We start from the raw sequence: 24,581 nt of genomic DNA, 5'->3' as shown, positions 1-24,581 counted from the left end.
CACAGTTAGCAAAGCTTGTTCTGAAATGCCTAATTTGCACACATACAAGGAAATTAATTTTGATCTCTGTTACAGGCTTGTTACTCCATCCTAGAGTAAATAAAAGCTGCTATATATAACCAACAGTTGAACTGAGTCCTGCAAGGCTTTCTCTCTGTGCATTTAAAGTCAGGTGACCCTATTCACATTAAAGAGGATGGTGCAGACCAGGTCATACAGAATTGGCTTCACAATTTATAGGAATGTCATAAGTATTCTGCTTGGGTTTACTCCTCATCTTTAGGGCAACTACCTTACCCTGGGTATTCCAAAATTTAGGGGTTGTTGTGGTGAACTCTGCCCATAGCATGCCCCCGTTAGGCTGGAGCTCTGGCTTTTTTACTCTGATGTAAATTTGTACTTGTCCTCCTGATGCACATTTTCTTGCTTTGAGGTTGTCTTCAGTACTTCTTAGCTTTGCCCAAGAAACAGTTTAGTGCCAATTCTGAGAACCAAAATGCACTAAACACCAGACAAGCAGGTGGGCAGGTGCAGTACTTTCTCCTCTGGAAATAACAATGGCACATGGATTAACTGTGAGGCATGATTCATTTCAAGTCAATGGGCAGCTGAGCCAAATAAGGCTGCCAAGCTCTTATTTTCCACTTAATGCTGAGGAGGATAAAAGGGAAAACAGTGACCTAAACTAATTATATAGGTGGGTTAAAAAATTTGCAGGCTCAGGGAACACATGAAATATGCAGTCTACCTGGAACAGGCAAGCAAAGACAGCATGAATCAGTTTAGGATAAATCTTCAAAATCATCACCTCAGTGAGCTGAAGCAGCCAAAAATAACAAGGAAATTGTGGGCATCATGGAGCAAGTTATTGAGAAAAAGACAAAAGAAATAATTTTAATGCTACAGAGAGCCAGGGTGAACCCTCATACCAAGTGTGAGGTGATGCAGCTGGTGCAGACCTGGGTGTCCAGAAGGATGTGATGAAATGAGGGAAAAGGAAACAGGCAGGAAAATGGTCAAGGGAGAGGAGGAAAAGGCTGGGACTCAGAACGTGTGCAGGGGGAGGCTGAGTGGGGCACAACTGAGGATTTCAGTAATGAAGGGGTGGGTGAGCCAAGTGCAGACTCTGTTTGCTGATAATGCAGAATGAGGGCAAGGGACTTTCAGGGAAAACAACAGGGAAGCAGCACAAAAGAGATGAAGGACAGTGAGGGGATCTTTGCACTCTGGCAGGGAACTCATCAAACCTGCTGCCAAAGAGGTTGTGGGCACAGAGGTGTCAGCACAGTCTGAGAGAGATTAGAAGAATTTATGGATTACAGGCAGGTCCCTGAGTGGATACAAAAGCATCTAGGTAAAGTCATACCTCCTAATCTCCCTAACAGGATAAATCTGGAAAAGGAGAAGCAGGGGGCAGAATGAAGAATGTTACAGCCTCCAGGGCTCACCCCAGCACAATCTTCAGCCTCTGCTGCTGGAGAAACAGCCTCAGGTGAGATAAATTACAGCTCAGATCTATTTCTTATGTACTTCAAAATCAACTAAAAAAGGCACAAGAACAACAATCTGTGGTGTTGATTTGATCCTGCAAGAGAGGAAGTGGTAACTGCCAAAGCAAGTCTGAGTCAGAGCTGGAAATGCAAAGGAAAACAAAATATTCTTGTTATTCCCAACAAAAACAAAAACAAAAGCCCCAAAATAGAGGTTAAAAAGGCTGCAGCTGGAACTGAGATTTATTATATCCGCCACAAAAGGGTAAGACATATAAAGCCTGTATAAAGGACAATATTTCCAGAAGACATGGTGCTACCATGTCAAGCACTGGTGAGACCTACATACAGCTTTCTTCAATCTTAGAAAAAAAAAAAAGCAACTCTCCAGAGAACAGAGAGTCTAAATTAGGAGCTGAAACTAAAAAAGTGTGTGCTGGTCAGCCCAGCCAAAGAAAGCCTGAGAGGAAAGATAATTTGTTCTCTGTAAACGTATTAGTGAGGTAAATGTCAGAGGAGGAAGATGAGGTAATTAAGCTAAAGGAAAATGTTGTCACAAGAATTAATGAGCAGAGACTAACCAGAAATGTCCTCAGGGTGGACTTGATAATTCTCAGAAGATTTCAATTCTGGAAGAGCTTTCTGTTTGGAGCAGGAGGAGGAAAACAAGTCATTTTGAGCTGCTCCTTGCTCAGCCTGAGAAAGAAGCAACACCTCAATAGCAGAGGACCACACTTGGTGACTCAAAAGATCACTTACTTTGCCACGTCCCTTGCTCTCAGTGTCCCTAAATTGTTGAGCACAGACATCAAACAAGAGTGGTGAGTCACGTGGGATTCCTCATGTCAGGGACCTTGAGGAAGGCAAGAAGCAGCTGCCCATTGTTTTTCATGGCCCCACCATCAGGCCAGCACTACCTAATGATCAGCAGGGTCAAAGGGTACCTGTGTGAGGCTTTGAAAGGCTCCCCTGTTGCACCCTAAAATGGGTCTCATTAGCAGGGCACTGCAGCACGTGGTGTGGATGGGGATGTCAAAGGCACTGGACTTTGCATTGTTCACCTTCTCTGGACCCAAGGTCACAATTAGGTTTATTGAAGACCTGCATTGTATTTTCCTCTGGCCATTTCACTGTTGTCCTTTCTACTGTTTGAAGAGGTTCTTCACTCAAATCCTGCTTTCTATTCTGTGTTTCTGCTTTTCTTCCTTGTCCATCCTCTTTTACCTGGACAATTCCCTCTGCTCTTTTTATCCCTACTGCTTCTACATCCAAAGGTAAGCAGAGATGCAATAAGGCAACTCAACACTGCACCCAGCTTCAGTCACACCTTTCTGAAGCCTTTACATGTCAAGAAACACAGGGAGAGAAACAGGTGGAGAATCTGCTGGGCATGTTCTTTAAGCTTTCAGTGCTAAAAAAAGAAAGAACAATATGCTGAATGTTTTCTGTATTTTTAAATTAGGGTAATTAGAACTTCACTGCTTTCTCCTGTGTTACCTGGAATGCTGAATAAAATCACCAGGGTTTCAAGCTTTTCCCAATAAAGCTGATTTCTAGTTATTTTAAACACTCTCCAGGCAACAGATTAACATTGTGTCTCTACCCCTTTTTCCCTCCATGAAGTTTTCATCTTTCCAAGTCACTGATCAGACCCCTGTGATTACTGCTGTTTAAATATAGTCTAATACAAAATATTTAAAATCTACAAGACCATAATCAACTAAACCCACACAACCATGCTTTGAATAACAGAGAGGTAAGAAATAATGGAAAGACCACAAATATATAACTAAGCTAATATTAGAAGCTTAAGAAATCTATTTAATGTTACAGCCAAAAGCGTAGAAAGCTGAGTTTTCCCTGCTGATGTGTCAGCTTTTCCAATATTCCTGCAACCTGTACTCTTACAGTCCCAGGAATGACATCTCTACAATTCTGCCTAAGGTGTCACTTGAAGCAGAAGATGTGGAGAAGATATTCCAGCTGACTGGAGAGTTGTCTCCCTGCAGCCCTATCTGCCTTGCTGCTCAGGGCAGGAAATGAATGGCCCTGACTGATGTAATGTATCTGTCACTGATGCAACTTATCAAAATAAATGGAGGCCTGAAACTTTGGGTGCATGTGGTCAGAAAAAAAGGAAGGGAATATTGATGTGCAGACATTGCCAATCCCCCCCAGCTCCTAATAAAAAGTGGTATTAGCATAGGTGTTATTGGATGTATGGATCTAAAAAAAGAAAAACCTTTTACAGTCAGTAAGTAAAGCAGATAATGGAAAATTACCAACAGGGTAGAAAGCCAATTTCTTTTGCCTGACTTCACAGAGGAACAGATCTGTGATGCAGCTGTTTTCAGCTCTCTGTCAAATTGCAAACCTGAAGTTGTCATACCTTTAACAATAAAGAGAATAAAAGCCTTTTAAACTCTACTTAAAGTGTCAAGGCCTCACTCCCCACAGCCACCCCACCTTTAAATCAACAGTAAAGGGTTCACTGATTTCCAGGGTAATAGGTATTTGCTCTTATTTGAATGTGACATTAACATGGATATACTGTTCTCAGGAGAACTGACTGCTAGGGGCCAGAGCTGGACATTGATTTCACACCAAATTCCCCATTGATCGGGCATGGTAGGAAGTCTATTCATTGAATTGATAGCAGGATACAGCTATACTGTATTTGCTTTCCTTTTAATATACAGCTTCAACAGCAAGCCATGCATGAATTTAATAAAAGAAGATAATAATCTATCCATTCTATGAGCAATAGAATGAACCTGGGTGGTTATCAGACCTGCTGCTATAAATCATGTCACATAAGAGACCCATTTTAGCTTTACCAATGAAAAAAAAATCCTCTGTTTTAAATATACAGAACCTCTGCTTCTCACTCACACTCAGTAAATTGATAATTGTATTCAGTTATGGTTTATCAATGTAAGACCATCAGCAGAAGAGAATCAAACCTATTGTGCTGTTAGAAAACAAGCATTTGAAGGCAACTAAGTAGCTCTAAACAGTGAATTGAAGCATCTATGGTATCTGTTGCAATTATCCCTAGTTGTTCAACATGCTCTTTCAGTGCTGCTTCCTATCCAGGATTGGAGGTTTTGCTAAGGTCACCCCATGAAACAATGAAAGGAGATGCTTTGAATATGCTAATGCCTTCTGTTGGAAGAGAGAAAATGAACTGATGTGAAAGGCATTGACAACCATAAGGCAAACAGAATGGGTGGTACAATTGCAGGCAGAGTGTCTGTGTCTCAGTCTGGGAATATATCCTTGACAATCATTTTCTGCTAGACACTTGTTTGTAAATGACAGAAGGGAGGCAAAAAGAATTGCATGCATAATGCTTTTCAAGTAGAAAATATCTGTACTTATAAGACAGAGGCAGAAAGTTACTTCTGTAGGCACAGAACTGGGTTGAACTCAGCTCTTGCTCTTCATTCAGGGAGCATCATTAAAGCCTAGAAAGGGACTCTGAGTGCAGACTAGCACAAGTTAGATCAAGAGCTGAGCTGGCACATGTGGACAGTGCTGCCTTGCAGATACCATTCTCCTTCCATGGCACAAAGGGATGGCATAGTTGTTCTCACTACCATAATTAAACATCAGCATTTTGGTAAATTATATCATTCTTCTTTCACCTTTACCAGCTCATGTGGAGAGAATGAAGGGTTTGCTCTCTACCATACCTGAACTAGCAAATGGGACATAGGGTTTTTTTTGCCATGAACCTCTCAGAACAGTGCAGGATGATAACAGATGGTTGCTAAAAGAATTGAGGAGCCATGGGGCTGCCTGCTCTTATCCCAGGGCATGGCATTCCAGCACCTCCAAAGTTACAAGAGTAGCATGGAAACATGATTGAGGTAACAAGCTCTGCTGAGCTATCTAAAGTGAGAGGTGAACAAGGTGAAGGAAAATAAATCTTCTAATTTTCTCTTAATCATGGCATTATATCAATCCTTCATGATCATCTGAGGGATTTAAAATCCAGAAACACAGTAGGAAATAAAAATGTTCGGGAAAGAATTTCAAACTAACTCATAGATTCACATATTCACCCATGTTTAGTTGATGAGAAAAAGCCAGGCTGCTGTTGGTTGCATGCAGTTCATTCCCCAGTCAGCAAAAAAGCACAGAAGATGCTAACAGCATAAAAATAAGTAATGCCAAGAGATCAGAAGTGCTGCAGGATGGAGGGCACAGAAACTGGGCAAGCTTACCAATCTTAGCAGTATTTATTCTTACCTGGGGTAGTTTCATGAATAGCTGAGTTGAAGAGAGGTGAGGTAGGACTCTGGGCTTTACTCCATGCTGAATGAGAGATCCAGAAGTTTTGTCAAGGCATTTTTGGAAAACATGCAATTGAAGGAATCTGAAAGCAGCCTCTGAAGTCCCAGCAGTGAGCCAGGGGTGATTGGGTGGGGCAGAGCAGAGATCAGCAGTACCATGGCTGGACAGTTCAGAGGACAGTGAGGGAAAATCCTCTAAAGGAAACTTAAGACAGAGAAAACCTTGGAAGTAGAGGGAGGGGGGGAAGGGGGTTTTTATTGTACAGCACACAAACACAGTTGCTTGTACAATATAAATGTTTGCTTGAGGCCAACATGTGGCAGCAGCATGGCCTGATACCTGTGTAAGACACAATCAGAAGACAGTTTAAATCAAGCTGTGTCCTAAGCAACACAAGAGCTTTCATCTGCCCAGCTATATGAGACTTCCCCCCAAAATCCACAGTACTTCAGACTGGAAGGGATCAGTACATGGCTTGACCCCCCCTGCTGTTGCATTTTATCTAATTACTAAACCAAACACCTTGTAATTGTCTAAGAAATAACTCAGCTAAAACAGTGATGCACAAAAGGTCTTTAACCCTGGATGGAAAATCTTGGGAAATGGAGGATCTCTGTTCCAGAAACACATTCCAACATTTAGTCTGGCAGGTAGACTACAAAAAAATTATATTTTATCTAAATTCATCTGTCTTCAGTTTCCAGCAATTGATTCTTCTAGGGCTTTTCTTAGATTGGTTAAAGAGTTCTTCAGTACCTCCATTTTCTAAGTACCCTTGTGAGGGTACTTAGAGATTGCAGTGAAGTCATTTCTCCCACTGTGGTAAGATTCAGCTCATGAAGATCTGTTATTATAAAAAGCCTGGCTGGAAAGGCAACCTGTGTTCTCTTAGGTCTTCAGAATTCAGGGATATTCTTTTCCCCCACAATAAAATAAAATGGAATAAACCTGCAATTCTAAAAGCAAACATTTTTACTATTTACTCCCAAATTATAGGTGATAAATTTAATGTTTGATAGCATTAAACCTATCAGCAATATCTAAATACATAAGAGATTTCTTTTATCATACCTTCCCTTCAATGGCTGTCAGCCAAGATGAGCTTTGTGCATCAAATTGACACCATTTTTTAGCTATGCAAAAAACCATAACACTCTTCCTTTGCTGACTGAAGAGACTAAGGTACAATGTGATAATGCAACAGTGGCAGGAATTTAATAACAAATCTCCCATACATGTGGCTTCCTGGAAGAAAATTTGGTCTAAATCCCATCCCTGTTAGTCCTTCTCCCATCACATTTTGTACCTTAACCTGTGCTGTCTCTACTTATGTTTTCCTATGGAATAATTATAAATTTTTTATAGTTAGAGATTATTTCTAGGAGAAAAAAAAAAAAAAAAGAAAAACAAGTTTAATACAAAAACCTGGAATTTAGGCATATGCCTTCTATGAGCATCAATGAGAATGTAAGGAGATAATTGAAATATCCTGCATTTCCATTTGTTCAGTGGTTTGGGGTTTTTTTCCCCCAAGACTATTATTTTGCCTGGAAAGTTCCTCTATCCATATCTAAAATGAAGAAGGAGTGCAGAATATTACATTGTTTCACCAACTCACAAAATATTTTGGAATACTCCCACCAATACATTTTCTGAATTTTCAGAACACTTGAAACTTCATCTTTCCAACCAAAATCCAACAGGGAAGCATAAAATCAAATTAAAGGACCAAAACTCTGTTCTGAGCATGGAAATAGACCAATAGCTAAATTATTTTTCTCATGGTTTCCAACAAAGGCAAACTCCCAATCACTGTTGTCAAATTAAAGAAGTAGAGCTTTAGAATGACTAAATCCCAAATGACTTCATCATTGACCTTTAAACTACAGTGTAGAATAGGAAATAATACTACACAATAGGAACTGATAAATATCAAAATGCCTCTTTAAAGAAAGAGACATTTTTGCTGTTGATAATTGAGGTGACTTATTATGTGATCTAAACACAAAACCAAGTTAGTGCCTAAAAGCTTTTCCTATTCACTTGGCAAAATAATCCTGAATAATAAACAAGTCACAACATTTTCACTGCTGTGACATTTCAACTGGGGGAAGAAAAGTAAAATGTAAACTGTATTAATATCCATATTTTACATCTAGTGAAAAAATCAGCCAGATTTAGGCAGAAGAAAAGCTCTTAATTTTAGACTCAGATCCACACCTAAATGTATCAAGGGATTTCTTTTCTATTTTTTTTTTTCCAAACCATCAATCTTTAAAGTAAAAACAAAATAACACTATAGGTAATACCATGAAAGAACCCATTTGCCCCAATACTCATCCACAGAAGCTATCCCTACCAGTAGCCAGTGATATCAAAGACATGGACAGAAAAAAGATTTGTAGAAAGATACACAAGATTTTCCAAAGGCAGGGAACAGGAGATGAGAATCAGCTGCACCACAGAAAACTCCAGACCAGGTCTGTGAGATGCTGAAGTGTGGAGCTATTTTCAGGGTATGATGGAGAACGAGCTCAGGACAATGCATTTCACTATTGGATATTGGGGTTCTCCCTGCACTACAAACCAGGATAAATGTTCATAATTCATTAAAACCCACAGGAATTACATGACTGAAGCTTGAACACTGCTTTTTGCTGCTAGACTTCTTCAGTCTGCTGCTACCTGGTTATGATAAAACAAGGAGGACACAATCCTGGATCCATGCTGTTGTTGTCTTCAGTTGGTGCAAAGCCTAACCCAAAAAATCAGAATTTTCCTAGTTCTTAGGAGCCTAAAAAATCAGAATGATGTTTGATTCCCTGCTCATGGCAGGAGTTCTGGACCTAGATGATGTTTAAGGTCCCTTCCAACCCAAACCACTCCATCATTCTATAATTTAAAGCTTGCCATATTTGATAGGAGTTTAGCACCTGAGTGCTTTTGAATATCATCCTTGACACTTACACATCTTTGTATTTAGAAATGTATTTTAAAACCTTGTCCAATTAAAAAAAAACCCAGGGGTTTAAATGATGCCTCAAGATGAGTGTGCAGAGGACTCTGTAACCATGGAATATACCTGTTACAAAATGTTCTCCAGGTCCTGGGCCACAACAGCTGAAATACAGGGACATCTGCTTCTGCCTGACAAGGTCTTGTCCTAAAAACTCTCCCCTTCTGAAGTGACTGAGCTTCAGACATTAGTTGTGTCTCTGGCAGTTTGTCAACTCCTTCTCAAGACAAAGTGAAGTTGTGTGGCAAAGGGCTGGGAAGAGCTGCCTTGTACCATTATAGAGAGCTCTGCCTCTCCACTTAAAAATCAGAAACCCTTCTCCAGCTCCAGTGACTTGTAGCTCTGGTACACTTCAGAGTAGAGCCTATTTCAGCAGGAGTGATTAAAGAGTTGATATAAAACACAATCATGGGATCCCTTAAAATAAGAGTAATATATGTTTCCTACTGTGTAGCTATTTTCCTTATAGAAAGTATCATTTTATCAAAATAATTTTCAGATAATATCAACCACTGACCACATTTCATAGTTCCTGGTACATGAACTGAACCTGATTATTCCAGAAGCTCAGAGGTGCACATTATTCATCTTCTGCTTCTTGTGTGTTGGTCCATTTCGATGATTAATACATCTCATTCCTCAAAATTTTCTGTATTTTAAAAAACCTTACATTACAGCCCCCTGCTTTCTCCAGGAGAATTTAGTACATTATTATTGCAGGGATGGCTAATATAACTTTTAAATGTCACTGAAGACATGGTTCAGGTTTTGCATCATGAGACCTACAGGATTATAGCTGGACTTAACAAAATCTCATTGCAGTTTTCAGAGATAGTATCTGCAGCCAATGGAAATAAGTGAATGGGGAGTTCAGCTTGTGTGAAAAATTGCCAGAGAGTGGAAGTGCTTGAAAACTTCTGTGAAAGTCATGTGTCTCAACAGGCAGAGTTTCTGAACATCTCCCACTGTATAAATATTGTGTGTGAACACCAGAACATTACTTTTCCAAGCGGCCACCATGAAAAGCTGGGTCTAAGTCTCCCAGCTCTGTTTCTCAGGAAAAGTGTCTTGGTCAGACTACACTGATTTAACTGGTAATGAGGGTAGCAGTCAGTGGATGGGTGTGTGCCAAAAGAACAGAAGAAATGGAGAAAATAAATGAAAAACACTTGAAGAGGGAACTTGTCAAAGAGTACCTTTTATAGAGCACCTCCTTTTAATTATTCTACAGAAAGCAATCAGGTTTGGACTCATCTTTTATACTCAACCTATATTAAGTCTTTCATTTTCCTCACTGACTTAAAGCAATGTTCTTTATTCTTCCCACTTCAAATGAAATATCCACATCATTTGTTAATGCAGGTTGCTGGTTGTCAAAGCTTGTAAGGGTCCTTCAGTTTTGGGCAACTCAAAGGGCCTTAGGCTTCAATCCATGAGATGTAATAAGGCAAACTGTAATATACAAGCCAGGAACAGGCTCATCCATGGAAAAAAGGTTTCACTTTCTAAGGCTTATATAGCTCAGGGTAAATTCAACTAAAATCCCGTCTGACATAGCTTGAAAGTAATTCTTATTCATTGGAAATTAGATGGTAGCAGGGAAAAAGACCCACCTTATTTTATATAAATATAAGAATTTCCTCTAAAGTGGTTTTGATTTTTGTCCTGGGGGATGGGAGGGAAAGGAGTTACAGAGGAATCTGGTTCCTCTATAACTCCACGTCAGGTTCTTTGTGTGCTCGTGTTCCTATTTTTCTCCCTGTAATTTAGGGAGGAGAAAAAATGTTCCTTAACAACCCTTACACTAACTTCACCACCCTGATCCCAAAGGATAAATCAGGTATTCACAGTTTCCTGTTCCTGCTTCTACTTTCATGTTGCAAATCTAAGGAAAGAAATTTCATAAATGACAAATATCCCATACCTCCTGAGAAAAAATTCAGCTCTAAAAGCATTTCTATGCTATGATTTTGTATGCATTTTTTACCTGTTTGTCAAAGAAAAACAATTTTTTTTCTAGAAACCTATGCTCATGCGTAAAGCCATCTCCAAGTTCTCCTACTTAAGTGGAAAAAAAAAAATCTCCCGTTGTATATAATAATAATAATAAAAATTATTATTATTATTATTATTATTATTATTATTATTATTATTATTACTAGTCCCAAGCCATTATAAAGATTTAGCTAGTTGTTGAGCAAAAAAGGAAATTCCCTGAGAACCACTTCTTCCCAAATGTCTCAGCAGTGTGGTGCCACACCATACTGCATCCAACATGCACAAAAGACATTTAATCCCTTATAGCATATATAGTAAGATGTAGGTTTCTAAAATGAGAAAAAAGTCGAAGCTCAGGTTAAAGTCCTCATAGTTTTGAACTATCTATGCAATAAATCCAAGTTTTAAATACTGTTGAACAGGGAAAAGAATGAGGCTTTAAAGAGCTAGCTCTAGAGCATACTGACAGAACTAGTTTCAAAGCATACAGCAAGTATTAAACTGGTTGAAAGACATATTAGCAATTAGATTTACAGAAAAAATGAAATGAACTGGTTTTGTTCATGCTTACTTGACTCTAACTGAAATTCTCTGGAAAGAGAATCCTGTCAAAACTAGGATAGCCCAGTCAGACAAGGCAATGTGTACAGCAGCATCTCTGGCTTAGAAGTGTGACTGTGCTAGGAGCAGTCAGCCTCCCAGGCTTTTCCTGGAGCCACTCCACTTTGTGATGCATCCCAGCACTCAGAGCCCAGAGCCAGCAGCCCCCTCCCCTGCCCTGCTGGGACAGCGCCGGCCTGCGCCAGCAGAGATGAACACTTGACTTCACTCCAAACTCAGAAGAGCAGAGATCCTGCCACTTCAGCATTATTTGAAAGACTGTTACCACCATCTGAAGATATGCCACAAAGTCAGGTTTTGATTTAGAAAATGTTTTTTGTCACAGAACAGCATCTCCTGGCCAGCAAACTGAGCTCGCAGTCAAGAACTTCACGGAGAAATGTGTCTGTGTGCTCAGAGCGTGCTCCTCAGTAGTTAGGCACACATGAATCTGTGAAAGACTGTGAATATTCCCCAAAATCAAGTGCTAGAGCAGTGAGAGAGTGGGCTACACCCCGCTGAGTTCATTCACATGAATAATCCCAGGGCTTTCTGTCAAACTGTTTGTGTCAATAAGACAAACAAGTCTTGGCCTGTCCCAAACATTGTTCGTTGCAGATTGCAACACAGCAAATGTAATTATGTGAGAGAAAGGCAGCAGGAGCAATTCCTAAAGGCAGGACATCATTAAGATTTCATAACAAGCACATTTTCCCAAGGGATCCAGAGGAAACAAGAGCCATGGATTTCCTGAGGCCAGACTCTATGTTTGGCTTCATACATCCAAGTGCATTTTTAATTGCAGCATTCACTTGAAAGACATAAAGTTCCTCAGGAAGTGAGCAGGATTTGGAGCAGGTCCTAAAATACTGCCCAGTCCCTCATCTTACACAACATGGAAAGAAGAAGTCCCAGAATGGTACTACATGACAATTTGGATTTGGAGAACTACCATGTGCAATTTTCTCTGGATAATAGAGAAATAAATGTCTGGATTGCAAGGGGAGGCAATTGCTGTGTGTTTTGATGATCAGGGCATCATCAGTGAGGAGAACCAAGTTTATAGGACAACCTGAAACAAGTCAAGAGGCGTAAAAAGTAAAAGAAATAAAAGATGGCTAAGGAGCTTCATATATCCGGCAGAGATGGGAAGAGGTACTGGTTGGACTTGGGTTCAGATTCTTTGTAAGATCAAGAATCAACAAAATTCCTTGCTTTAACATTGTAGCAAACTCTTTATCATAGGTTGAAAATGGTGCTCAAGGCACCTAGTCACATCTTTGCTTGGGGAAAGTCAACACATACACTCAGTTCAGATTTCTTTGGGTTTTCTAGTCTGGTGAAAACTGAATTCTGCATTAAGAAAAAATCACATGCCAACTGGCTTTAATTAAATGGGAGTGCTTCCAAAATTATTCCATGAAGTAGGAAATTTCCTGATGGAAAGAAAGAACTTGAGAAAATTGCCCCATTATGTGTCAGTATTTGGGTAACTAAAATCATTCACACTAATCAGAACATTAACATCCCCACACTGGCACCTGAGCTGATATGCAACAGGGAAAATCAGTCTTGTAGCTGTGTATGAAACTGTGTAAGTTGTTTTATAAACACACACCCCCATAAACTGTAAATGTAGAAAGACAAATAAGCAGGTCCCAGGACCTACAGCCAAACTCTCATCTGATAAAAAGGGACCATTTCTACTGGATTCAATGTGAGAGAACTCCTGTGTGTGGGTTTTACCAAGCTCTGTTAGGTTGCAGTACTTTTTTTGAATTGCTCTACTTCAAAATTTAATCAAATCCACTCCTTTGTGACGATAATACACTGCTTCATAATAATGAAGCTTAATGAACAGAATTAAAAGTTGATTAATTGTAAGCACAGTTAAACTCAGAAACGCTTTGCTTCTTTGCCATAAAATCTGTCTACTGTTAAAAACTCATCACTTGCTGCCTTCTCTGACTCTGTGTTTCTAACAGCTTTTATGGGCTTTTCAGTTCCTGCCTGCAATTCAAATCCACCTTTTTTTGTCCTCCTTGGCCCTTCATCCTCCTGCCCTTCCACTTTACTTTAGCTAAAGACAAAAGGCCAGATCAAGTTTAGAAAATCTGTGATACTCATCTGACAATGCCACAACCTTTTTCACATGGTTTAACAGCAGGGGAAGGCACTGTCCCACACCAGCAGAGACCCAGGCAGAGACCCTCCTTCCTCCTGCTCATTAGCTGATCTCACAGGAGCACAGTGCTGCCTTACAAATGGTGAGATCTCAGTTCCACCCTCAGCCCATTCCCAACCTCTAAACATCAGGAAAGTAAAAAAGGTCTTTCACATCAGATGGGGCACGGAGACAAATAGATGAGGGATGTAAAATATTGAAAGGAGAGGATAGAGGTTGACTTTGCCCGGGGGAAATAATGCTGAGAAAAATAATGTTGGGAGTTTCATGCTGCATTATGTGCATATTTTTTCATCTGATTTTGTCCTCATTCAGTGACCTTACCTAGATAATGTTTCTCTCTCAGTCTAATAAACGCCAGTGCAGATAAGGTTTCCACAGAAATGTATTGAGCAGACACATCCTTCAAAAACTGCTGCTAGAAGACATCCCAATGTGCTTATATGCAGAAAAATTAAAGAAAATACTGAGTCCTCTTGAACCCTTGGAAAATCCTTATCTGAGATATGCTACTTGTTGAATACTAACTGCATTTGGCTCACTTGACATTATATTTTTAGGGTCCTAAGTCATTTGACCAATAAGGAAAGGGACTACTTCTCCATTATACACAGAAATCAGGAACTATATGTTCTACTGGCTTTTTCCTAAGAAAGAACCATAATTTTAAAAACTATTTCCATCTCTAGACACATAAAGAAGTATTAATTCTAAGGAAAATATTTTGATTTTCTACTTATCAGGTCTTCACACATGTGCCAAGATTCAAAAATAACCAAAAAAGTTAATTAGAACTTTGAGATCTTTTAGAAGTTTAAAATTGTGTATGAAAAATATATATTTCTGAGTGAATATGCAGTACATGTATGTTTTTCTCAAAGGTCTGGAAAATAGGCAGATGATACCAAGTCTTATCAAAAATATAAATGCAGTGTGTCAAGTGAAAAATAATAGTGATTAGCTTAACAGCATCTTGGGTATGTATCTTTTATAATACATGATGTATTGGGAGTGTGGTTTACTCAGGTTACAGAATTAAAACAGTAGGAGGTCTAATCTGAATTAATATACAGGTTCACTGGGAAATATTGATAGATTTAAGTATGATTCCTTGTAATATGCTATTTTATACATCTACAGTTTGGTCGATGGGGAAAACGAGCAGCATAGACTAAAATTACACAGTATTCCTGAAAGACATTTAACAGGAGTTTAGAAGGAAGCACAACACAGAAATTGCTTCCATTAATTCAGACCACAGCTCATGTGGCGTATGAAATTGCTGTGATTTTCCTCACTGTGCACTGTGTCTTTAAAAGTCTGAGAGGTGCCTGCCACTTTTCAAGACAGATTTGATGAGGTGTGCTGTGCCATCCACTGCAAATTTCCCTTTGCTGCTGTTTTGTTGCTTTTATCACCAAAAACACATCTCCCAGCAAGGACAAGCAGACCACAGCAGTGGAAAAACCAAGTTTATCCAACAAGGATCCTGCAGCTGCCATGCCAGGGCCTCTGTGGAATTTGGTTCCAGATACTATGGAACCTATTGCACTGCCTCTATGGATTTTGGGTACAGATACCATGAAAACTGTTGCACTGCCTCTATGGATTTTGGGTACAGATACTATGGAAACTATTGCACAGCTTCTATGGATTTTGGGTACAGATACTATGGAAACTATTGCACAGCTTCTATGGATTTTGGGTACAGGTACTATGGAAACTATTGCACAGCTTCTATGGATTTTGGGTACAGGTACCATGAAAACTGTTGCACTGCTGAGTGAACAGGAACCACCACAGGGGCCCATCCAGTGTAGGAGACCCCAGTCAACTCACTGGTCTCTCATTCCAGAATCACAGAATCATTTACATTTAGCATCTTTTACATTTAGTTCTAAAAGATCTCTAAGATTATTGAGTTCAACCTTTGACATTTCACTAAGTGAAACTATGGTTTCCTGAAACTTCTGTCCAAACCTCTCCTTTCCCTTTCTTCTCTAAAGTCTGTAACACACATTTTGCACCTATAAGCCTTCAGAGGATTAAAGTCTTCAGCTCTGAAGGGTGGTTACCTTATAGGCTGGTTACTTTGCACAGGACAGGGCTGAAACTCTTTCCATGCCAGCGATCCCATTCCTTCCACAGCTCAAATGCAGGCAATAGCACACACCCCCTCCTTGGTACTGAATCCCAAAAGGACTTAAAAATCAGAATCAGACTCCTAAAGTGACATGGAAACAGAAGTAGTCATTATTCTGTAAAAAGCTTTTTTATCTTTTGGTAACAAAAGAACACACAGATAGCCATGAGCTCTCATTGGCCTCAGAGTGCCAGGTGAATACACCAAGTTATGGCCAATCTGCAGCTATAGAGAAATACTGCAAATTGGCTCCAGCAAAATGTCCTGCTCAACATTAGAGAGCCTGGCTGAGTGTTTCCTGGTAGCTCCTCATGCCTGTGAGTGCCACTGCCATTTGGTGGGAAAAATGAAAGCCTGTTAAGTGCACAGGTAACAAGCACCTTGCTGTTCTCTAAAAACCCTCCTGATTGCATATCACTCACTTTAAATTCTGATTAGAAGAAGGCATTGAGAATCTCAGCTGGGAATACAAAAGGATAAATGGACTTAGCTAAATGCACAAACTACCAGGGTGAGCAGCATTCATTTCAGAGCAAGCTACTGGGACAGCCACTGTCCAGATGTGAGCATATGGTCTCACACTGCATCATTTACAATGAAGCATTGCAAAATTGGTTTTGTTTAAGAAAACCACCTCTCATGCAAATATAAGTTCTCTATGTAAAACTAATGTTACTGACATAAAGCAGTAGGGGCACCATTATTTATAACCTTGTAGATGGGAAAATAAAAAGACACAAGGGAAACTTAGAAGGGTAGTCAGTATGGAAGGGCTAAAGTCAGGAGGATATGGTGAGTCCTGTCTTGGCATGACTTTGGAAATTCCTGGCTAGAGCTTACAATTGGAGGCTAAAGCAGAGTGGAGGACCAGATGGGGACAAAACAGACTAAGGTCATATTAATAATCAGTGTGAATGGACTACCTGCCATTTTTCATTTTCAGATGGTTTTCATCAGTTGTCTGCAGAGACAAAGAGCAAATCTTCCATGCCAACATAGAAAAATTTATTAGCAAGTATGAGCTGGGGCAAAAAATGAAACCAAGACTGTTACTAAGAAGTGTTGGGAGTGACTGAAGTGAAGGATAAGAAAAGTAAATATTGAATTCCTACATAAGGTCTTGAAGGTAAGAAGAAATGCAGATTATCTTCTTAAATTTTCAGAATTTGCAACAGGACTTAAGTGTTTTATTAGCCAAGCATAGAAAAATGCTCCATGCTCCCCATGATGCAATTAATCATTTAGGATATCCTGGAGCAAGTGCTTCTGCATACTCACTTGATCTCAATTTCTTTCTATCATTTTGTTCCTGCACCAGCAGCCCAGCTGTATTTGGTGTTCATTGTCATTTTCTAGCAGTAAGCTCATGGCACTGCTATAAAACAACAAGCAGCTGGTGGCACAGCACAAGTAAGTATTATTCAACATGAATTATGAATGGCATGGAAGTACTAAGGAAAAATGAACAAAGTACATGTCATAATGTGCCCCAACTCTTCTCCCATCCCCAGCTGCCAACTCATCTCTGAATGCTGCCTCAGCAAGGGAAGGGGCCAGCACAGAGCTCTGGCTTGGTTTGGATGCCTCACCACAGGTTGTGTAGTTGTGATACTGTCACACACTCTAGGGTGAGTCCCTGCTTGGGAGCAGGCAGAAGTGAGGAGAGATCTGCACCCAGCCCTGGGGAGTCCCTGGACTCTTCTGCAGTAACAAGTGAACCATTCAGGTTTGCCCCACCCAAACTGCCCTGCCTGGCAAACACTGGTAAAATGTGAGGCAGTGCTCTGGGGGAAGGATAGAAAGCAGCATGGAACAGGCATGGGACATGACAGGCAGGTTGCAGTAGAGTCACAATTCATATCTGAGACTGTGGCTTCAGCAGAGGTTTGGTTTCCATGATGGAATTCACTGGAAGGCAGAAACTCAATGTTCAGCTGTAAAACGGTGTGAGGAACAAAAGAGGACTGGTTGTTTTAGTGCTGATAACTGCCACAGGGAGGAGACAAGAAATCCTTGTCTCAATATATTGTTGAAATAAGGATGAAATAATGTCTCTGTCTACCAATGATATTGGGGGAAGCTAAATATATAAGACAGCATCTGTAAGGCCAATGCACCTGGTGATTTCTTGGAAAGATCCTATATTTTCATTTTATAAAGGAATACATAAATGAAGTAGGATCTCAAGGAATGTATGGTTTGTTCCTGGATAATGGGATTTTCAGGACATATAGAGTTGTTTGTTTCGTTTTAAAAATGAAATTCTGTTTCAGAAAGATGGTGAGGATTCAGCAGAAAAGCACTGTATTGATATAGTCAGAACACAGCCTAGTAAAGACTTTAAAAAATGGAGCCTTTAAGTCACACACTGAGGCCTTCATCCTGCAAAGGCTTCATGAACTTATTTACCTTTAAGCTTTGCAGTTAGTCCCACTGATGTCAATGCACTTGCCTTCATGGATAAAGTTATATTCCATGGGTCTCAATAGATCCCAGCCTGCAAACACTGTATCACAGCATCATTTATACATAGAAATGGTAAAGGGATTCCCTGTTCACATAGTTGGCCAAGTTGAATTAGCAGATGCTTTATTCAACCACAGTTTGATGTGAATGAAGTCTTTTACTTACACACGTCTTAAAGAAACCCCCTTATTTATGACTGAAGATGAAAAAAGGACTGTTATTTTATTTGGTAGCCCGTAAATGGTTTCCTAGGAGAAATGAGGATGGGTTGTTTTCCAGTGACCCAGTATAAAATTACCTAGCATAAAAATTCTCTCCAAGATTCAGCATGGAGCTGTGGAGGAGTGCTGCTACCTTCATGTGTAGATGCAGGAGCTTCCTGAATGCAGAAGGAAGCGTGGGTGCCCCTCCATTCCACAGGAGATATCAGTACAAGCTCAGAAATCTTCACAAAACAAAGCAGAGCTTGTAGATAGCATGAGGTTCCCACTAATTCTAGCACAGCTTTTGTCATTATTATTGGACTAGTGGTGTACTCAGAAGTCAGGGAATCTCAATACCCACACAGCCTCATTGAATATTAATGCCAGAACCCTTACAATAGTGGCTAATAATGCAGCTTTTCTCTGCCATGTGAATTACACATCAATATTAATGAAGCCTTTGTTAACATTCCGTGTTCTTTCCCTTCTGTGTCTCTGCCAGGATTTTGGACTGGTTTATGCCAACAACACAGACTTACATGTCAACCCTGAGCAGGTCCCAGACATTTCAGAAAGGGCTTGTTTTTGCAAATGTGCATTTAAATTAAGAAGTATGCCACATCAAGGTTGTTTTAAATTGACGGCTGTTCAGTTCTGCTCCCCTGCACAGGACAGATGTCACTTTATATGTTTGCATATCCTAAAAGTAACACACAGAGGGCTGTCTTTTATTTCAAAATGTTATTACAGCAGCCTTTGCATAAAAACTAACACAATCATTCACAATCATACATGATTCTCCTTCTTCCCAGCATCAGATGTATCAAGAAAAGGCAATGGTTCTGTGATTGGAAACAGAGATGTGTATTTTCTGGTGCTGTAAGAGCCCATAGCACAGTTCACACTGAGTTCTGCTATTCTAAACAGGAAAATATTCCAGTGCTTTGAACCTGCATATGAAATTTAAATGTCATTGCCAGAAGCATTACCTTATTAATAAGAGTAGAAAAGCATCATTACTAATTATCGTGAGCTTGATTTGCATTTTCTAAACATTTACATTATCTAATCTAACTATGTAACAGCTGCTTGCATGATTTCCAACTCAACTCTTTTCCAAAACGAGTACCCAACACCAGTAAATAATAAGTGTTGCTGTGGACTTCTCCTATCATAAGTAGGAGTTCCAAAAACGAGTTACAGAAAGGAGTTCCATCAGCCACAGAAGAAATGCATTTTTTAATGAATACCAAACCACTTCATTTCAGCCCAGCTGAGCAACTGTGTGGAATGCTCTATCAACTGATCCTGTTTCAAAGGTAGATCCTACAAGATATCTGCAACAAATTACCTCTTTGAAAGAAGGATTCAATTGGTTTGCACTAATCTAATTTAGAGGAGGCCAGAATAAAATCATACTTGGACTTAATCTCATCTGAATACAAACAGTACAGAAACGGTGTTGATAAGTAGCTGATGTAATGCTCTAACACACCATGGGGCTTTTGTACTGATCCCACCCCCATGAGGAGAACTCTCAGCAATTCCCAATGCTGTCTCTTGGATTAAGACTTGAAATTGCATGTTTAGCATAGAAGAACTGGAACTTAATGTCACAAGATTAAGAAAGGAAAGGGAAAAAAAAGAGAAGAGAAGAGAAGAGAAGAGAAGAGAAGAGAAGAGAAGAGAAGAGAAGAGAAGAGAAGAGAAGAGAAGAGAAGAGAAGAGAAGAGAAGAGAAGAGAAGAGAAGAGAAGAGAAGAGAAGAGAAGAAAGAAAAGAAAAGAAAAGAAAAGAAAAGAAAAGAAAAGAAAAGAAAAGAAAAGAAAAGAAAAGAAAAGAAAAGAAAAGAAAAGAAAAGAAAAAGCAGGCTATTTGCAACAATTGTCATTTAATGGTAGTGACCAGCTCCTAGATAGATCCAATATGCCCAGCATGGGATCCTGTTGAGAAAGGGAATAAATATTTTACTTATCACAGTAGAAATGCAAGGCAGCCAACACAGAGCCAAACCTGACCAAATCATGGGCTATGTCTACTCTTAAAAATTTTATTTTTCCCAGTTTAGGTTGAAAGTGGTCTGAGATTGATGCTAACAATCATCAAAAGCAAGCTAAACCACTAGTGTTGTTATTTTCTTCCCTCAAAGCAAGCATTCCAGATTTTGGTGACTTCAAGAGAAACTGTCATTTCGAGCTGTGCCATCAAGTCTACTGCAGCAAAGAATGGAACCCATTTTACAGGACAGGATACCCTTAAAACCCTGTGTCTAGAATAACTGGTCTTTATGGCGTCACATTTCATTTACAGACGCATCTATTTTCTGATTTATTGTGTACATTTAAGTTAATTCAGCCATTTTACTATATCTGTAAAATTGTGATGACAATCCAGGCCCCATAGGAAGCTTAAGGTTGAATTCACTAATATTTGCAAAACACTCTGAACTGCTGCAACAATATGAATGTAAAATCTCACTGTGCCATGGCTATTATCTTTAAAGTCATCAGCTTTACCTGGAAATACAGGTAAAAACCTAAGAGGAAATGTAACTATTCTTTCTTACTCAATACCAGAGAAATAACTAGGTGAATATGTAGGTGTCGGGAGTAGTTTTAAATGAAAATAATTGCAAATTGAACTTGGAGAACTTGAAACTTGCAATATGTTCTGATCATCTTGGACAGGAAACAAAAAATAAATGGATGAGGAGAAAATTAGGTTCAGAGGTGCACAGATGAATAAAATTAAGGAAGTAAAAAGGATCTGTGGATCATAACATCCAACCTTACAAAACTGGTTTGTTGGCAACTGGCTTTCTGGTTATTCCCAGCTCTGTTGCCTTCACAAAATATGCCAAGAACACAAAATCAGGTAGATGGTTGATATTTGCAAGTTTGGAGATCACGTGTATGAAACCATTGCCCACTAAAATCCTCTTCAGTCTCTGAGCATTCTTATTTCTTCACACCTTTGAAAATGTCTCAGCTGTCATAAGAACATTTCCATGTTTGAATTGCTTTGTCCCCAGAATAATGTAAAGTTTCCTGGATTTTTTGAAATTTTCTGCCGTTTCACATCAAAACCCTGGAATGAAGAAAAACTGAAGGTTGGCTCCTCAGGCAACAGGAAGAATGGAAGCAAAAACCCCTCATGTCTGTAGTTCAGAAAGGAAAACCCATTAAATTTGTCATTTACTGTAGGTGGAATGTAGTGAGTTACCCTCTGTGTGAAGAGAACATGGTTTCTGATAACAGGCACTGTTTTGGCATTAACAGCTGTCCAAAGCCACTTCCAGCTATAAGCTCTTTATAAATGTTCATCTTTTGGGAGTGCTCACATCTGAAACCTGTATTTTACCTCCAATTTGATTCCAGTAGCTGTCTGGAAGTACAAACCCAGCAGGCTGGCTTCCTTCTTTATGGTGATTTCACATATTTAAAGTATGCCCCTGGAGGAAAAGGGATTCATGGATTAAGGTATTTACCTATTTCATTTTCTATTTTCAGGGCCTCAAACAGAAAGCAGAATTTCATGATAAACAAACCCCAACATGGGCTAAAACAATTCCCACTTATTATTCACAGCAGAGGTAAAACAGGATTTCAAAGGCTGAAAGATGCCCTCAATTTGCATCCTGTTTCATTTGTCACTAAATCTGTTTGCTGTTGGGAAGGCATTTGCCATTCTGTTCTATTAGTCATTCAGTTAAAGCAAGACTTGTAATTAACACTTGTAATAATTAGGCATTGGTTTAGTTTAGTTTGGAATCAACCTCTGTGTTTTAATTAAATCTCAGGAATTGACAAAAATGGATGTAGGTTTTTGTTTAGCCAAATGATTAAGTGGCATTTTTTTCTCATCTTTTTTGTAGAAGCCATGCTATTTTCTACTCTGAATGAGTAGGAATGTTTCATTGTGGACTTAAATGAACAGTTTACAAATAATCACTTTTTCTGTTTTTAATGTTAATGGAAAATGTGTTCTAAAAACAAATCACTGCCTTCACACAGAATGCTTCTCTCGACGGACATATCATCTTTATGACAACACTAGGTCAGCCAAAAGTACCATATATTACAGATGATTTATCCTTTATTGGGAAATGGGGAAAAAATATCCTCACACTGAGCCCAACCTGTCCCAGTAAACCTGTTACACAAACAGTTTGTCCACCAGCAAACAGACAAGCCGACCTGCCATGACAGATTCCAATTATAAGAAAAATATATCTTAAACAAATGAAACCCTTGTGTACCCAATGGCACAATTCAATGATTGCAAAGACGATTGCACCATCTGTGCTTTGAATTTATGGCCTTATCACGTACAGTCAGACCTTTCTAAAGGAGCTTGTCAGAGGAGCAGGACTTGAAAAGAAAGAGCTGAGTGAGTGTGTGCCTGCTTTAAGGAACTTCCAAAAATTTTGCAATACTGTCTTGCTGATCAGAAGGGGAAAATTACAGGCAAAAACTAAAATGAAATTAAGTAGTGTGCTGAAGAAATGTGATATACAGTTATGCCATTTCCTACAGATACATCTTTCCCAAGTAACAGCTAGTTTGAAAATCTGTGTGATTTACAAGAGCCAATGCCCCACAGAAGAAAGCCAGAGCAGCAGAGCCAGTCAAGATTTTACAGCAAGTTAATACTCCTAGATTCACTAAAGAGCCTTTTAAGTGACTCTGTGGTGGAGATATGAAGCCCACATAGAAATCTGAAGAAAAGATGTTCATCATTTAGAGAGACTATTCTGCAATGTCAGGAAGGTGTCCATTTACTTCCCTCACCTCTACCCCCAAAAAGAGAGATTAAATGGTATTACTTCATACACATTCAACTGTTCCTTGTCAAGTAATTTTAACTCAGAAGTTATAAATATGCCAATGGATTAAAGGACACAGAGGGGACAGCAGAACAATGACACAGCAAGCTAATCTGTGCAGAGAGAAATTAATAAAGGCCATTCAAATTCACTGGAAAAAGATAAAGCAAGTCCTAGCATCCACTGCAAATAGTTTACAGATAAGTAATGGGTATCACTATCACAGGGAGACATGTTTTAAAATCTTCACTTGGCTGAGTTCGTTGCCAACTCCTTTTACTTCTCTCAGGAGAGTCATGGATGAAATGGAGCTTTTAAAGGTGAGGAAAAGAGAAGAGACTGTGATAAAACTGGGGACAGAAGAAAAAGGATAAAACCAAAAAATAAAATAGAAGTGGGGAAAATACAAAAAAGTTTAAATCCTGATAAAATGGACTGAAAAAAATAGATACACCAAACTGGAGATAAGAAGAATGAGGGAAAAGAGCTCAGAGTCTGAGATAAAGCACTGAGAGAGAGATGGGCAGAAAATCTGGTTGGAATAAGACAGGAAAAGACACAGAGGACAAAGCATTACATTAACACTGATGGCATTCTCATACCCAAAAAAGTTCACAATCCCAATTTTGAAATCAGTGAAATAGAAGGGGGAAAAAAAAAAAGGAAAAAATTGTACTCATTTAACAGGTTTTTAAAATTAATAGAAGGCAAGTTACAAACAACGTGCCTCATAAATATCATCTTTTCACAGCATGCAATTCCTGTCCTAAGGGAAGTAAGAACATTACTCATATTGGTTTTCCTTGGCAGACTGAGGCATTTAGCAGGGAGAAGGCTTGCCAGTGTCTTGCAGTAGTGAGAAAAATGGGACTTTTGCTAACAAGTCCCCGTCCAGATGCCGCCAGAAAGCCTTGGCTGGGACTCACCAAGAGGATATCATTCTTACACAAATTCTTATCTGGAAGGGAGAGAGAAAACCACTAGACAGTCCATGTGAAAGTGAACCCACCCAAAGGTGGAAATTACATAATGCTTTCTAGCATTAGGCTGGTCCCATTTAGGCCTTAATCCCATTTAGGATGGAGAATTAAAAAAATGCCAGTTCTGTGGAATGAATAGAACCTAAGCTTGCTTTCTTGCCTGCCCTCTCCAGCCAAGCAATTGAATTCCAGGCATTTAACTTTGGGCAGTTATTTCTCGTTTGTCTGCGCTCCACTCGAGGGCTCAGTGCTGGAGACAGATGCTTTTTGACAACTGTTCCTTACTTTCACAGAGATAGTCTGGATTTCTGAGCTTTCCCTCCCTGAATTAGACAGCCACAGTCTTCTTCATGGATGAGGTCATTTTTGAAATAATT

This window comes from Haemorhous mexicanus, chromosome 6 (assembly GCF_027477595.1).
Source record: "Haemorhous mexicanus isolate bHaeMex1 chromosome 6, bHaeMex1.pri, whole genome shotgun sequence".
In the NCBI taxonomy this organism is placed as follows: Eukaryota; Metazoa; Chordata; class Aves; order Passeriformes; family Fringillidae; genus Haemorhous; species Haemorhous mexicanus.
This window is presented reverse-complemented; position numbering follows the sequence as displayed.